The sequence below is a fragment of the Canis lupus genome, chromosome 17, assembly GCF_048164855.1.
Source record: "Canis lupus baileyi chromosome 17, mCanLup2.hap1, whole genome shotgun sequence".
NCBI classification, from domain to species: Eukaryota; Metazoa; Chordata; class Mammalia; order Carnivora; family Canidae; genus Canis; species Canis lupus.
Genome location: NC_132854.1, coordinates 43,795,612 through 43,808,073, shown reverse-complemented (window position 1 = coordinate 43,808,073; position 12,462 = coordinate 43,795,612). Strand labels below are relative to the sequence as shown.

At 34.6% G+C, this 12,462-nt stretch overlaps 1 long non-coding RNA gene across 1 annotated transcript in view; it reads left to right on the top strand.

Annotated features, from left to right (window-relative positions):
* The window catches only part of LOC140608409 (uncharacterized), a 102,963-nt gene that overhangs the window by 73,422 nt on the left and 17,079 nt on the right, over positions 1 to 12,462 (top strand). The window contains exon 4 of the long non-coding RNA XR_012010429.1: positions 12,184 to 12,214. This is a non-coding gene — a long non-coding RNA (uncharacterized lncRNA). The remainder of the gene's footprint in view (positions 1 to 12,183; positions 12,215 to 12,462) is intronic.

Sequence of the window (12,462 nt, the reverse complement as noted above, 5' to 3'; positions counted from 1 at the left end):
TGATCTCAAGATCATGAGGCTGAGCCCTGCATCCAGCTCTGCGCTCAGCACAGAGTCTGCTTAAGACTCTCTCTCCCTCTCCCCCGCAACTGCCCCCTAAAATAAATACATAAATACTAAAAAAAAAAAAAAACCCAAAAAACAAAAAACATACAACTAAGTTTATACTTAGAATTATGTATAGAGATTTTTCATCGTTTTGTTCTGTGTTAAGATTATTGAGCCTAATCCCTCATAATTTCAGAAGAAGGGCCAGGGAACATGTATTTTCCTTACCCCCGTCCTAAGTGATTCAGATGAACACTCCAGGTTAAGACTGACAGCTCTAAATTTTTGAAATTGAAACCTGAACGACACTGGACAATATCTCACTCAAAGAAGATGGAATAAAACTAGTAGATTAGTTTCCATATATCATGTCATCTTAATCTGATTCTTAGTTAACTTTGAAATATTTCTTTTCTATTCAAATATTCAAAATCAGACTATTTTCTAGATGCCAGGGTTTTTATTACCAACCCCCCCAAAAGTTATTGGTAATGAATATTCTAATATAAAAAAGTATATTAACGTTATACTGGACGAGACTGTCCTGTTTAGACATATGTGACAGCTATGGCCCAATGTGGAGCCCACTGTAAAATTGGAGGTAATGTGCTGAGACATTTTGTGAAGGGAAGGTGGTAGATCGATGCCAGGCCTCCTTTAACACTTGCTGTCTTACAAGGATCAAGCACACTTCCAATGTTCAGTCATCTACCATACATTTCCTTTTCCCTGTACTTCTGATACTCATACCAAATTGACTGAGATACTAAATTTAGCACATTATGCCACATTTTTCAGTACTTCACTATCAAATATGTCCTTTCTGTGCAATTCCCCTCACTGATTTAAATCAAAGTATACACACATGTCTTCTATTGCAGTTAAAATCTCTCTGGAGGGATGCCTGGGTGGCTCAGGGGTTGAGCCTCTGCCTTCAGCTTAGGGTGTGATCCCAGATCGAGTCCCACATGAGGTTCCCTGTGAGGATCCTGCTTCTCCCTCTGCCTATGTCTCTGCCTTCTCTCTGTGTCTCTCATTAATAAATAAAATCTTAAAAAAAATCTCTCTGAAAGGGGCACCTCAGTGGGTCAGTGGTTGAGCATCTCCCTTTGGCACAGGTTCTGATCTGGGGATCCTGGGATCAAGTCCCATATCAGGCTCCCCTCCAGGAGCCTGCTTCTCCCTCTGCCTGTGTCTCTGCCTCTCTCTCTGTGCCTCTTATGAATAAATTAATAAAATATTTAAAATAAAAAAAAAATCTCTGGAAAAATTCACCTGTTTTCTTTCTTTTTCATGGTGATATGAGTTGTGCTATTTAATTTCTATGTTTCACAAGAAATAAGTATATACTTAGACTAGTGTATCTGACTCATTGGTAGAAGAGCCAGAAAGGAATGACAAAGGTTACCTGCGGTATTAGAATCAATAAAAAAAAAAAAAAGAAATAAGGTAATAGGAATGAGTTTTATCATTATTTAAAGTACCGCTTCTTCCCTAAATAACAATATTTGTTCCTCAAATAGGACTACAGATGACTGATTGGTAGATATGGAATTCATAGTTCTAAATTGGTACTATTTCCATTGAGCAATTTTGGTGTAAAAGAAACAGTGGTTGTGACAGATGATAAAAACAACAGGAAAAAGCAAAAACACAACAGTTGTATTGCTCTTGTTTAACAGAAATGCTCAATTTATGAACACATGCCTACTGGTCTGAAGTGGTTAATTCAGCTAATGGAAAAAGTATCTTATTTCCTTTCCTTCTTTTTTAAATCTATGGATTTATTTAAGAGTATTATCATTGGCTTTCTTTCTTTCTTTCTTTCTTTCTTTCTTTCTTTCTTTCTTTCTTTCTTTCTTTATTATTTTTTTTATTGGTGTTCAATTTCCTAACATACAGAATAACACCCAGTGCCCGTCACCCATTCACTCCCACCCCCCGCCCTCCTCCCCTTCTACCACCCCTAGTTCGTTTCCCAGAGTTTACTCTGGTTTCTCTTCAGATCGTATAAATCTATCATTGGCTTTCTTAGGATAAATTCACTTTACAAACTGGCTTAATATCTGTTCCCTTTGTTCATGACTACGAGGTTAAGTAGGGATAGAGGTAGACATATTATTCACATATGTTTAAGACCCCGATATTTGAAGTTTAAGAAGATTGAGCTCATATGTTCTGTGGCTTATTGGAGAAGTAGTTATATTATTCTTTTTTTGTGGAATGCTTGACATTCCACGTGAACATGGTAAGTTCATAAATGTTCATCCTGTTAGAAGGGGAATATGTCAAGTTTATACTGTCAAGGTTAAGGGAAGTGAATCCTTTTACTTAATTTAGGTCATAAGCTTCTTAAACAAGTTTTTAATTTGAGTTTCTTACAAAAGATTATCTGAGCTACTGGGAATTCTTTCTAAAAGACTTACTTATGGACTCAATTAGTGAAGGGTTCCATCATCTTTGTGGCTTATAGTTCAATGAGGCTTTTTTTTAATGCTGGCTTTGTTTTCATAAATGCCCAACCAGGTTAAAATAACATTTAAAAGCACATTTGTTAATGATGTTCACTAGTGCCATTTACATTTAGTGCTAGACAATTATGACACGATTTACTTATTTCTTTCGAATATTAGCATTTCATAATGCTTGAATACTGTCCCACGCAAAGCTTCAAATTTAGTTTAAGAATTTTTATAATGCAAGTGCAGTTACACATTTAAAATCCCACTATCATAAACATAACTATTAATTCCACTTTCAACATCAAAAAGAGATCGAGCTTTAACATGCTCTTTTAAACAATTTCATTCTAGTATGAAAAGAAAGACAGAGATGGCTTCTATATAAATTTTCTATTATTTTGTCAAGGGGCTTTTTTTCCTTCTTCTTTCCTCTAAGTATGTAGAAATTAGCTTCATTGCAGCTGGTGTAACAATCGAGCTTCCCTTTGAGAGCTTTAGAATGACTAGAAAGATCATTTCTCTTTACCATGTCTGGGGCAACCTGGATGACCAATTAAACAGACAACCAAACAAATAGGCCTTGGTTAGTTTGGCATTTTTATGACATAAAAAAGAAAAATAAGTTTTTGTCTTAGGCATATATAAACATACATAGCTGCATTTTTCTCTTCTGAGCAAAAAAATGTTACAGTAGATGTTATATAATGTCGGAATAAATATTCACAAGACAGGAGGTTCCAAACTAAGAACGTAATAAACCCGGAGCATGAAAACAGACCAAGCATATAGCAAAAAGTTACTTACCCATTTAATCACATTGCACATTTGTGGCTTTTCTGTTCCAAGAAAGCAAATAACTAACTACCTTTTGAGTTTTTAAAGTTTGTGGAGGAGTGAGGAGAATGGTTACTAAACATAAAGTGGGGGTATTTTGGATGGTTTTGATTGTTTTTGTTTCTGAGTGGGTAAAGATTATAATAGCCTAGTATTTTGGCTTACAGTTGTGTAAATTTCATTTATATGTTTTTTCCCTAAGTACTGATCATTCTCTGTATTTACTATTGTTATTATCTCTTACCCCATTTTACAAATAAGGAAACAAAACTAAGTACATGCTTAGGATCACAGGAGCATTGAGTAATGGAGCCAGGGATTAAAATAAGGCATTCTGGCTTTAGAACATGTTCTCTTTCAAAACACTATGTATGTAAGCATCCTTCGGAAGACTTTGAAGTGTACACTAATTAAAATATTAAAGGCCCAATGCAGAGTGAAGTAGTGGGCTTTGAAATCTTGCACTAGGATAATCTCTTATAATGAGGTTGGTATTGGTACAGATATATCCCTGTACCTCTGAGTGTTCATCTGTAGCTCTATTTTTATGAAGGGTCTTGAATGCATTCTGTCTCAGTGAAATAGAATCAATATTGCAAATTTGAAACTTTGGAAATTAACCATTTCAGGATTGGGAAAGACCACTGCATGAATGGTTGCTGGATTAAATGCTATTGATTGCAAGTGTTCAATAAAATTCCATCTCCTATGAGATGCTTTTATTTGTAACATATCTGAGAGAAAATTAACTATTGCAAAGAAGTAATAGAATATTATAAAAGGGGTTCTCATAATTCCTCAAGTTCTGTTTTATTTGATATCAAGTTATAAGTGTTATATCTACCATGCTTCTCTTAGTTAAGCACTGAGTGTTTATTATATAGAAAGAAGTTGAATTATCTATACTGGTTATTTGAAGTTCTTGGAAAATCAAGCATTGTATACTCATTACAAGGTATGCATACATCAAAATATAGTTATTTTTAACTATAAGAGGGAATTTTGAGACTTAAGTCAGGTCTCTGGAGGAACAACTCATAACTTTGGTCCTACTTTACACTGGCATCAGCCCTTCCTTTTAACCCATACCTCATGTTTTCTAAAAGTAGTGTTAGCTCAGCGGAAATCCACACTTGGGTATACCACCAATAAACCCATTTGATGGCTTTGTGGACATTTATCTGTCTTTGGTCTGCTGATTTTAATAGCCAGACATCCATTCTTAGCAGAAGAAAGTAGCTATCCAGAGAGAGTCCAGGAATATAAAATATTCCAGCTACAAAAAAATATTCAGGGTAACCATTATGGCAGGAATATGAAACTTTCTGGCTAACTTTAAGAAAAGGAAATTAAAGTGTTCTACAGACCCTCAAAGAAGTAAGAAATGCTGATTTGTGATGTTCTCAAAGAGGAATTCCTTCCTCTCTGTGATTCCCTTGTATGAAAGAATAATTGGTGGATTCCAAATTGAGGATTTTCTTTGAAGTGCGTTTCTATGGATTCCGGCCAAATATATCAGCACATTTAGAAAATCATAATTGCAGAAATGCCTTTCAGAGTATCTCAAATATGTCTTGGGGCTAGATCTAAAGTAAAACTCTTAAGGCTTCAGAAATTCCCCATTTTTTAACCCAGAAGCCAAAAATCATCTCTTGCGTCAAATGTACTAGAGACCTTCTAGACTACTTAAGAGGAGAATAAAGGACCCCTACAGATGTCTATATCCCAGCCTTTAAAAGAAATCCTACTTCCAAAGCCTGTTTTCTAAAAGTGATATGGTCATTGAAAATAAACCTTGACAGAATATGATAGATATATCCCTGTACCTCTGAGTGTTCATCTGTAGCTCTATTTTTATGAAGGGTCTTGAATGCATTCTGTCTCAGTGAAATAGAATCAATATTGCAAATTTGAAACTTTGGAAATTAACCATTTCAGGATTGGGAAAGACCACTGCATTAATGGTTGCTGGATTAAATGCTATTGATTGCAAGTGTTCAATAAAATTCCATACATTGTAAAGGATTCCTAGGAAAAGTTAATGTCTACATGTTGAGACTATCTCTTTATTCTTACTCTTTTCCCCCAAGTTTTTATTCATACCATTAACACCTAAAATACAATTTATTCCTAGATATGCTAAATAACCAAGTATATCCATTTAATCCTGCATGGATTTTTATTGCTTCTATTTCTATATCTATAAATCTATGTGTGGACAAAATACAACTGGTTATAATTATATTCTGCATATTTCCTGTTTCTTTTAACCTAGTCAAAATATTCATATTTTTACAATTTTTACACTAATTTTCTTAAATTTTTGAGTTAACAAAGTTTGTAAATGAACTTCTGATCTTTCTCACACAGTTTGGCATTTTTATTTTCGATCTTACCCTAAATCTCTGTTAAAATCTTTAATTTCTTCTGTTTCTTGAGTACACAAATAGGTATCATGCCTATTCTGCTTATACCAAACAGTCCCCTTTCCTGTTTCCAAGTGGTTCCTCAAATACTTAACATGGATTCTTTCAACAAATATTACTTCTATTAAAAATAAACGTAGAACAAATATATCTTGAGATTTGTGTTCACTACCGGAAGAAAGACCTACTGGAAGACCATAATTTAGGCTGTCCATCATCAGCCTTGGGTAGCATTCACACAGGGGAACCATCTCCTGAGCTCCTGGGTATTATCATTCTTTATCAGGGTATCAGGGTATCATAATTTATCAGGGGCAAATTAAGGTATGCCCTCATTTGTCACATGGCTTAGAGTCAAGGTCCTCTGTTTTGTTTTATTATTATTTTTAAAGATTTATTTATTTATTTATTTATTTATTTATTTATTTATTTATTTATTTAAGAGAGACAGAGAGAGAGAGAGAGAGAGAGGCAGAGACATAGGCAAAGGGATAGCAGGCTCCATGCAGGGAGTCCAACGGGGGACTCGATCCCAGGACTCCAGGATCATGCCCTGGGCGGAAGGCAGGCGCTAAACCGCTGAGCCACCCAGGGATCCCCAAGGTCCTCTGTTTTAAAACAATATCTCTTCTAAATTTAGCAATAGGGAAATGAACCCTATTGCATAGATATAATTATAGCATAGATGTAATTATTAAAATATCCAAAATGAAAGAAGAAAGAAGCATAAAGGAATTGCTACTTTTAGTAAAGACATTATCAGCCATAGGAAAAAAGTCCTAAATAAGAAAATAATACTAGCTGAGATCCAGAAATCAGGCAATTGTTAAAACTACTAGACTAGACTAATAACTTCAAAGCATTCTATTTACCATGTATCATCTTAATTCTTTTCTTACTAAGATATTTTATTGCTGATTATTCTAGATGATTTTCAGTATGAGCATATGGTTCATGTCATAATTAAAGTCAACAAACATTAAGATCTGTTTAAAAATAATTATATTCCACCAAACTTATATGGCATTTGGTTATTTTTTAACTATAGGATTCTAATTGGAATCTAGTTAAATGTATTTGTTAAGGAAAGGGATGTATTTTGTTTTCACTAAGTTTCTTTTAATTCTTATGAGATTTTAAGCTTTGTCTTCTGCTTTTAAGTCCTAATAAAACAGTTTCAATAGAAAAAAAACTTCATTTTTCTCTCTCTGTCTCTCTATATTACATATACACATACTTACAGTTACTATATATACACACAGCACACACACATATGCATGTATATGAATTTGAATAAAAATAAGTTTTAACATTACTAGTTTTAGAAATGTCTATATTTTTTACTTGATTTCATTTTTATTCTGTGAGAAAAACATTTTCTAGGGGATATCATTGTACATGCTTTATTAAGGTTGACTTTTTCTTTATGATTTGCATTAGCAATGATAAAGAAATAGGGCATTGAAAGGGGAAAACTATAAGCAAAATTGTTATTTTAAACTCTTTCACATATCTAAGTTACCTAGAAAGTCTTTCCTTATGGGATATTTCTGTTGTGTGTAAGTAGAGAGTTATTTCTTGAGTCATTTACTATATTATATTAAATAAATGATAATAAACATATAGCAGGTGTATAATACACTAGATTAAACTTGAATATAGGTTATTATATTTTTTTCTCAGCATAATCCTGTAACTGCTGCTTTACTCATTTCCTGTTACTCTTTTTTGGTTATTTGTAAACTTCTATCGTGTTAGCCTTCTAGGATGCTAATAATTTTATTGTCAAAATGAGTGATCCTGACAATTTAAACTTTGAGTTTTCAGTAAATTATAGGATGTAAAGAGAATAGAAACAAGTTATCACATTTTGTCTTAAACTGTAGATGACTTTGACAACAATCTTTCAATGTAAGTATTCAGGAAACTTGATAAAATATGCCATCAATTTTGATGCAAATTATTCTCAGACTTCTTGGTGATGTGTTAAGTATATGGCAGATGATTAATCATGCTAAATAAAGTAGATGCATTGATGTTGAAAAACAATTTTTAAGTTTTACTTTTCTGGGCTATAGGTTTACATTTTTATCTAGTTCTGGATCTTGAGGATTATGAACAACAGGTCAAGGCATGTAGTGTTATGTCAGTGTTATGTGCTAATAATCAAAATAGTATAAACACCTAAACCTGGTTAGACAGCTCAAGATCTCTCCACCACATTATTTAGTGATCCCAAAAATATCCTTAAGTTCTCTCAGACTCATGAATTAAGGTAGAGGTCAAATTTAATTTTATGAATTTCTTTCTTTGTCTACTATTTTATGATAGTGATAAATATGTCTCTAAAATATTGGGATATGGGGCAGCCCTGGTGGCACAGTGGTTTGGTGCCACCTGCAGCCTGGGGTGTGATCCTGGGGACCTGGGATCGAGTCCCACATCAGGCTCCCTGCCTGCATGGAGCCTGCCTCTTTCTCTGTCTCTATGAATAAATAAATAAAATCTTTAAAAATAAAATAAATAAAATAAAATAAAATAAAATAAAATATTGGGATATGGTAATTTTCTGAAATACAATAGGAAGGGTACTCTTGCAGATGCCTGAGAAACATATCTAAGCATGTAGCCAAAATGTCTTTCTGTATACTTGAGATTTCTTTCCATTCCATTATTTAAGTTGAAAAATACATGTAAATACCATATTCTAGTAATAGTGCATCCTTGTTTTATAGTAATATAAGATAATTTTTAAAGTTTTAAAGAACTAAAAATTCAAAATGTTGCACAGAAATCTTAGAGTATAACTTATGATCCCAGAAGATATGCAGGAAATAATCGGTCATTTTAAATATCACCTGGCACATCATCAGTTATCAAATTAAATAGTGAGACTCCATTAATTGTTAAGTATCTAAAAATGGTTAGTTTTTTTTAGAATAATTTTATAATATTTTTATAATTTATAATATTGCCAAAAACTAAGTGCGTCACTGTTCTATTCTATGTTACTGAAGACAACAGTAAGACAATCATATTTCTGGAAGATTTAAGAATTTAAAGAGGAGAGATGATCCCCTCTTTCATATGATTTATAAATAATACTGAAAGAGAACAAAAAACTACTAAATGATTAAAGAATAATGAAGATAATATAGAAGACAATGGAAGGTATATAATTTCTTACTGATTGGGTATGTATTCGTCTATAGACTTTTGTTTTAATGAAAGTTTGCAGTTATTGGGGATAAATAAGTGTTAGAATTGCTGGATATAATGGTAATTACAGGCCTACCATTTTCATGTACCTCACTTTATTGGACTTTGCAGATACTACATTTTTTTTTATAAATTTAAGGTTTGGGGCAACCCTGCATCAAGCAAGTATATTGGTACCATTTTTCCAACAACTTTGGGCTCCTCAAACTGTACTATATCAGACAGCAAACTTAGATGTTGTATTATTCTGACTGTCCCATCAACCACACACTCCCTCATCTCTTTTCCTCTCCTCAAACCTCCCTATTCCCTGAGACACAATAGTGAAATTAGGGTGGCTCAGTCAGTTAAGCCTGAAATTAGGGTGGCTTAGTCAGTTGAGCCTTAACTGACTGGGTGACTCAATCAGTTAAGCATCTGAATCTTGGTTACAACCCAGGTCAGATCGCAGGGTCATGGCTTAGGCTCATGCTCAGCATGGAGACTACCTGAGATTCTCTCCCTTTCCCTCTCCCTCTGGTCTCTCTCTCTCTTTCTCAAATAGATAAATAAATGAAATCTTTAAAAAAAATACTGAAATTAGGCCAATCATTAACACTACAATGGCCTCTAATGGTCAAGCGAAAGGAAGAGTCAAATCAAAAGCTAGAAATGATTAAGTTTAGTCAAGAAGCCATGCCAAAAGTGAGAAAGGCCAAGAGCTAAGTTTCTTGCAACAGTCAGCCAAAGTTGCAAAGGCAATGAAACAGTTCTTAAAGGGAAATAAAAGTGCTACTGCAGTGCACAAACAAATGATGAGCATGAGACAGCTCTACTGCTGATATGGAAAAAGTTTTAGGGATCTGGGTAGAAGATCAATGCAGCCACAACATTTCCTAAAACCAAAGCCTAATCCAGAACAGGGTCTTAGGTGAAGGCTGAGAGAAGTGAGGCAGCTGCAGGAGAGTTTGAAGCTAACAGAGGTTAGTTCATGAGATTTACAGAAAGAAGCCATCTCCATAACATAAAAATGCAAGGTGAAGCAGCAAGTGCTGATGCAGAAACTGCAGCAACGTACCCAGAAGGTCTAGCCAAGATCATTAGTGAAGGTGGCTGCACTAACCAATAGATGATCAATATGAACAAAGTGGCCTTTTATTGGAAGAAGATGCCATCTAGTGATTCCATAACTAGAGAGGAGAAGTCAATGCCTGGCTTCAAAGCTTCAAAGGAGAGCAGCTGATGCAGCTGGTGAATTTAAACCAGTGCTCATTTATCATTCCCCAAATTCTAGTGCCCTTAAGAATTATGCTAAACCTACTATGCATGTGCTCGATAAACAGAACAACAAAGTCTTCATGACAACACATCTGTTTACAATGTAGGCTACTGAGTATTTTAAGTCCACTTTTGAAAACTATTACTCAGAAAAAAAATTCCTTTGAAAATATTACTGTCACTGCTCATTGACAATGTAGCTGATCACCCAAGAGATCCGATGAAGATGTACAGTGAGATAAATGTTTCCTTGCTTGCTAACACAATGCCCATGCTATAGCCCATGTGGATAAAAAACTAATTTTGACTTAAATCCTTATTTAAGAAATACATTTCATAAGGCTACAGTTTCCAAAGATAGTGATTCCTGTGATAGATCTGATCTGGGCAAAGTAAATGGAAAACCTTCTGGAAGGGAATTCACCATTCTAGATGCCTTGAGGACATTCATGATTCATGAGAACACGTCAAATATCAATGTGAACAGGAGTTTGGAAGAGATTACAATCCATCCATACGGGTGACGTTAAGGATTTCAAAACTTCAATGGAGGAAGTAATGCAGATATGGTGGAAAGAGCAAAAGAACTAGAATTAGAAGCGGGGGAGGGAAAGGGGGCTGAAGATGTAACTGAATTGCTACAATTTCACGATAAAACTTCAGTGGATGAGGAGTTGTTTCTTAGAGATGAGCAAAGAAAGTGGTTTCTTGAGATGAAATCTACTCCTGGTAAAGATGCTATGAAGATCATTGAAATAATAACAAAAGATTTACAGTATTACATAAACTTCGTTGATAAAGCAGTAGCAGGTTTGAGAGGACTGACTTCATTTTTTTTATTTGATTTAAATTCAGTTTGCCAACATATAGTATGACACCCAGTGCTCAGCACATCATGTGCTTTCCTTAATGCCCATCATCCAGTTACCCCATCCCCTCACTGACCTCTCATCTGCAACCCTTTGTTTGTTTCCCAGAGTTAGGAGTTTCTCATGATTTGTCCTCCTCTCTAATTTTTCCCCACTCAGTTTCTCTCCTTTCCTTTATGGTCCCCTGCACTACTTCTTATGTTCCACATATGAGTGAAACCATATGATAATTGTTTTTCTCCAATTGACTTATTTTCACTCAGCATAATACCTTCCAGTTCCATCTACATTGAAGCAAATGGTAGGTATTCATCCTCTATGATGGCTGAGTAATATTCCATTGTATATGTATGTCACATATTCTTTATCCTTTCATCTATTAAAGGACATCGTGGCTCCTTTCACAGTAGGGCTATTGTGGTCATTGCTGCTATGAACATTGTGGTGCAGGTGTCTTGTTGTTTCACTACATCTATATCTGGGGTAAATGCCCATAATGCAATTGCCGGGTCATAGGATAGCTCTATTTTTAACTTCTTGAGGAACGTCCACATGTTTTCCAAAGTGGCTGCACCAGCTTGCATTTCCACCAACAGTGTAAGAGGGTTCCCCTGTCTCCACATCCTTGCCAACATTTCTTGTTTCCTACTCCAATTTTAAAGAATCTACAGTGGGTAAAATGATATTAAACAGTAACACATGTGACAAGAGAAATTATTTGTGGAAGGAAGAGTCAATCGAAGTGTAAACTTCATTTTTGTCTTATTTTAAGAAAGTGCCACAGCCACCCCAACTTTCATTAACCACCACCCTGATCAGTCACCAGTCATCAACATCAAGGCAAGACCCTCCATCAGCCAAAAGATTATGACTTGCTGAAAGCTTGGATGATGATTAACATTTTACCAATTCGTATTTTTTTAGATTAAAGTATGTGCATTGCTTTTTAAACATAATGCTTTGGCACACTTACTAGATTGTAGTATAGTATAAACATAATTTTTATATGCACTGGGGAACCAAAAGAGTTTATTTGACTACCTAATTGCAATATTTGCTTTATTGCAGTGTCTGGAACCAAACTCCCAACGTCTCTGAGGTATGCCTGCATATGTTTGACTTACTAGAAATTATAAACATGTTTCCCATAGTACCATTTTCAACTCCCAGTGCCCTCCAAAATATTATCAGAGTTAGAAATATATCTACTGTGTATCCATGTCAGAACTTGATATTTTCAGTTTCGTTTTTTTAGTGTTTTTTTTCCCATTCAGTTGTTAAATGGTGGTTTTTATTTGCATTTATCTAACGATTAGTAATATCGAGCATCTCTAGATGTGTTTATTT